Here is a 6,000-nt window from a genome sequence, read left to right as displayed (position 1 = left end):
AGAAATTTTCTAGATCTTTTATTGTATATTTTTTCTATTTTCCTAGATAAAATCTAGTTTTTTTGAAGTTTCTAAAGATCACTACCGAAAACAGGTGATTTGCCGAGTGCCAAAACATTTGCCGAGTGCATTTCATTGGGCACTCGGCAAAAAAGTTGTTTGCCGAGTGCTGCAGAAACCACACTCGACAAAATAATGGCACTCAGCATACCAAACTCTTTGCTGAGTGCTGAAAAAATACCACTCGTCAAACTAGAAAAAAACACTCAGTAAAACAGAGACACGTGGCAAAAAACCACAACGTGGACATTCGTTAGTTAGTGTGCCTACCATTAGGAGTTTACCGAGTGTCCGTTAGTGGCACTCGACAAATAAGTAAGTTTGCCGAGTCTTTTCCTTTAGCACTTGGCAAAGAAGTAAGTTTACCGAGTGTTTTCATTTAGCACTCGGCAAAGAAATAATTTTGCCGAGTTTTTTTTTGCACTCAACAAATAAATAAGTTTTTTTTTCTCTTTCGACCTTGAAACTTTTTTTACTCTCCACATATAATATGTGGTACTCCGTGTTAAGATTTGGTTTATTTCTGGATCTGTTTGCTATATTTAATTAATTTATTGAATTTTAAGGAATTTTTTTTTATAAGTCAAATTTAAACTATAAGTGATTTAAATAATAGAATAAAATGAGTAGAAAATGATATTCATGTTATTGAGTCGGGTGTGAGGCCTTACCCAGGAAATAAAAAGAAATTTCAAACCTCTTATTCAGGAAACATGACCATGAACATGTTGCCGAATGGTTTTTAAATTCAAAAAAAGCAAATGAAGTCTGAAAAACATGAGATTTGTCAAGATCTCATGATATCATACGTGGAGGCCATGGTAAAAAATTGAGAAGGTTTCGCACAATCTGTCATGTATGATGTTTATAATCCGAAATATCTCAGAAAAAGAATCGTAACGTTGAGAAGGATTCGGCATGATTTGGAGTCAAAGTGATGGTCCAATTGAGGTTTGATTTCAAAATTTTTTGTATAGGCAATAGAGAACATAGATTAATTCATCTAAAATTTTGGTAATTGTTTGGATCTATTTGATAATTTTAATTTATTAAGTTAAATTATAGGATTTTAATTGATATAGATTGAATTTGAGCTATAAAAGCATGAAATAATATGTTTTTTTGTCTTCTGATCTTGAAACTTTTTCTACTCTCCACATACAATATGTGGTACTCTATGTTAAGATTTGGCATATTTCTAGATCTATTTGCTATATTTAATTAATTTATTGATTTTCAAGGGATTTTTTGGTATAAGTCAAATTTGAATTGCAAGTTATTCAAATATTAGAACAAAATTAGTAGAAAAATAATATTCATGTTATTGAGTCCGCTGTGAGGCATTACCCAGGAAATGAAAAGAAATTTTGACCCTCTTGTTTAGGAAACACGACCACGAACGTGTTACCGAATGGTTTTTAAATTCTAAAAAAAGCAAATGCAGTCTAAAAACATGAGATTTGTTAAGATCTTATGATATCATATGTGAAGGCCATGGTAAAAAATTAAGAAGATTTTACATAATCTATCATGTACGATGTTTACAAACCGAGGTATCTAAGAAGAATCGTAGTGTTGAGAATGATTCGGTAGGATTTGGAGTCAAAGTGACGGTCGAGTTAGGGTTTGATTTCAAAAATTTTTGTATAGGCAATAGAGAACATAGATTGATTTATATGAAATTTTGGTAATTTTTTGGATCCATTTGATAATTTTAATTTATTAAGTGCAATTATAGGATTTTAATTGATATAGATTGAATTTGAGCTATAACTGCATGAAATAATATGTTTTTTTTCTCTTCTAACCTTGAAACTTTTTCTACTCTCCTCATACAAAATGTGGTACTCCATGTTACAATTTGGTATATTTTTGGATCTGTTTGCTATATTTAATTAATTTATTGAATTTCAAGGAATTTTTCGTTATAAGTCAAATTTGAACTGCAAGTGATTCAAATAATAGAATAGAATGAGTAGAAAAATGATATTCATATTATTGAGTTCGGTTTAAGGCCTTGCCCAGGAAATGAAAAGAAATTTCAAACCTCTTATTCAGTAAACACGACCACGAACGTGTTGCCCAATGGTTTTTAAATTCTAAAAAAGCAAATGAAGTCTGAAAAACATGAGATTTGTTGAGATCTCATGATATCATACGTGGAGGCCATGGTAAAAAATTAAGAAGGTTTCGCACAATCTGTCACATATGATGTTTATATTCAAAAGTATCTCAAAAAAAGAATCATAACATTGAGAAGTATTTGGTAGGATTTGAAGTCAAAGTAATGGTCCAATTAGGGGTTTTACTTCATAACTTTTTGTATAGGCAATAGAGAACATAGATTGATTCATGTGAAATTTTGGTAATTTTTTGGATCCGTTGAATAATTTTAATTTATTAAGTGCAATTATAGGATTTAATTGATATAGATTGCATTTGAGCTATAACTGCATGAAATAATAAGTTTTTTTCTCTTCTGACCATGAAACTTTTTCTACTCTCCACATACAATATGTGGTAATTCATGTTAAGATTTTGTATATTGCTGAATCTGGTTGCTATATTTAATTAATTTATTGAATTTCAAGTAATTTTTTGGTACAATTCAAATTTGAACTTCAAGTGATTCAAATAATAAAATAAAATGTGTAGAAAAATGATATTCATGTTATTGAGTCCGGTGTGAGGCCTTACAATGGAAGTAAAAAGAAATTTCAAAACTCTTGTTTAGGAAACACGACCATGAACGTGTTGCTAAATGGTTTTTAAATTCTAAAAAAAGCAAACAAAGTCTAAAAAACATAAGATTTATCAAGATCACATGATATCATACATGGAGGTCGTGGTAAAAATTTGAGAAGGTTTCACACAATCTATCATGTACGATGTTTACAAACCGAAATATCTCAGAAGAAGAATCAGTAGTGTTGAGAAGAATTTGATAGGATTTGGAGTCAAAGTGACGGTCAAATTGGGGTTTACATCAAATTTTTTATGTATAGGCAATAGAGAACATAGATTGATTAATGTAAAATTTTGGTAATTTTTTGGATCTGTTTAATAATTTTAATTTATTAAGTGCAATTATAGGATTTAATTGATATAGATTGAATTTTACCTATAAGTGCATGAAATAATAAGTTTTTTCTCTTCTGACCTTGGAATTTTTTCTACTCTCCACATACAATATGTGATACTCTATGTTAAGATTTGGTATATTTCTAGATTTGGTTGCTATATTTAATTAATTTATTGAATTTCAAGTAATTTTTTGGTACAAGTCAAATTTGAACTGCAAGTGATTCGAATAATAGAACAAAATAAGTAGAAAAATGATATTCATGTTATTGAGTCTGGTGTGAGGCCTTACCCGAGAAATGAAAAGAAATTTCGAACCTCTTGTTTAGGAAACACGACCATAAACGTGATACTAAATGGTTTTTAAATTCTAAAAAAAACAAACGAAGTCTAAAAAACATGAGATTTATCAAGATCTCATGATATCATACGTGGAGGCCATGGTAAAAAATTGAGAAGGTTTTGCTTAATCTATCATGTATGATGTTTATAAATCAAAGTATCTTAGAAGAAGAATCGTAGCGTTGAGAAGGATTTGATAGGATTTAGAGTCAAAGTGACTGGTCAAATTAGGGATTGATTTCAAAAGTTTTTGTATAAGCAATAGAGAACATAGATTGATTCATGTGAAATTTTGGTAATTTTTTGGATCCATTTGATAATTTTAATTTATTAAGTGCAATTATAGGATTTAATTGATATAGATTAAATTTGAGCTATAACTGCATGAAATAATAAGTTTTTTCTCTTTTGGCCTTGAAATTTTTTCTACTCTCCATATACAATATGTGGTACTCCATGTTAAGATTTAGTATATTTCTGGATCTGGTTGCTATATTTAATTAATTTATTGAATTTTAAGTAATTTTTTGGTACAAATCAAATTTGAATGATAAGTGATTCAAATAATAGAAGAAAATGAGTAGAAAAATGATATTTATGTTATTGAGTTTGGTATGAGGCCATACCCAGGAAATGAATAGAAATTTCGAACCTCTTGTTTAGGAAACATGGCCATGAACGTGTTACTGAATGGTTTTTAAATTCTAAAAAAAGCAAACGAAGTCTGAAAAACATAAGATTTATCAAGATCTCATGATATCAAACGTAGAGGTCGTGGTAAAAAATTGAGATGGTTTCACATAATCTATCATGTACGATGTTTATAAACCTGAAGTATCTCAGAAGAAGAATCGTAGCGTTGAGAAGGATTTGGTAGGATTTGAAGTCAAAGTGACGATCAAATTAGGGGTTTGATATCAAATTTTTTTGTATAGGCGGTAGAGAATACAGATTGATTCATGTGAAATTTTGGTAATTTTTTGGATCTGTTTGATAATTTTAATTTATTAAGTGCAATTATAGGATTTAATTGATATAGATTGAATTTTACATATAAGTGCATGAAATAATAAGTTTTTTTCTCTTCTGACCTTGGAATTTTTCTACTCTCCACATACAATATGTGGTACTCTATGTTAGGATTTGGTATATTTCTAGATTTGGTTGCTATATTTAATTAATTTATTGAATTTCAAGTAATTTTTTGGTACAAGTCAAATTTGAACTGCAAGTGATTCGAATAATAGAACAAAATAAGTAGAAAAATGATATTCATGTTATTGAGTCGGGTATGAGGCCTTACTCGAGAAATGAAAAGAAATTTCGAACCTCTTGTTTAGGAAACATGACCATGAACGTGATACTGAATGGTTTTTAAATTCTAAAAAACAAATGAAGTCTAAAAAACATGAGATTTATCAAGATCTCATGATATCATACGTGGAGGCCATAGTAAAAAATTGAGAAGGTTTTGCTTAATCTATCATGTATGATGTTTATAAATCGAAGTATCTTAGAAGAAGAATCGTAGCGTTGAGAAGGATTCGGTAGGATTTAGAGTCAAAGTGATGGTCAAATTAGGGATTGATTTCAAAATTTTTTGTATAAGCAATAGAGAACATAGATTGATTCATGGGAAATTTTGGTAAATTTTTAATCCATTTGATAATTTTAATTTATTAAGTGCAATTATAGGATTTAATTGATATAGATTGAATTTGAGCTATAACTGCATGAAATAATAAGTTTTTTCTCTTTTGGCCTTGAAACTTTTTCTACTTTCTATATATAATATGTGGTACTTCATGTTAAGATTTGGTATATTTCTGGATCTGGTTGCTATATTTAATTAATTTATTGAATTTTAAGTAATTTTTTTGTACAAATCAAATTTGAACGATAAGTGATTCAAATAATAGAAGAAAATGAGTAGAAAAATGATATTTATGTTATTGAGTTTGGTATGAGGCCATACCCAGGAAATGAAAAGAAATTTCGAACCTTTTGTTTAGGAAACACGGCCATGAACGTGTTACTGAATGGTTTTTAAATTCTAAAAAAAGCAAACAAAGTCTGAAAAACATGAGATTTATCAAGATCTCACGATATCAAACGTAGAGGCCATGGTAAAAAATTGAGATGGTTTCACATAATCTATCATGTACGATGTTTATAAACCGAAGTATCTCAGAAGAAGAATCGTAGCGTTGAGAATGATTTGGTTGGATTTGAAGTCAAAGTGACGATCGAATTGGGGTTTGATATCAAATTTTTTTGTATAGGCGGTAGAGAATACAGATTGATTCATGTGAAATTTTGGTAATTTTTTGGATCTGTTTGATAATTTTAATTTATTAAGTGCAATTATAGGATTTAATTGATATAGATTGAATTTTACCTATAAGTGCATGAAATAATAAGTTTTTTCTCTTCTGACCTTGGAATTTTTCTACTCTCCACATACAATATGTGGTACTCTATGTTAGGATTTGGTATATTTCTGGATTTGGTTGCTAT

Source organism: Miscanthus floridulus, chromosome 17 (genome assembly GCF_019320115.1).
Source record: "Miscanthus floridulus cultivar M001 chromosome 17, ASM1932011v1, whole genome shotgun sequence".
Lineage (NCBI taxonomy): Eukaryota > Viridiplantae > Streptophyta > Magnoliopsida > Poales > Poaceae > Miscanthus > Miscanthus floridulus.
This window is presented reverse-complemented; position numbering follows the sequence as displayed.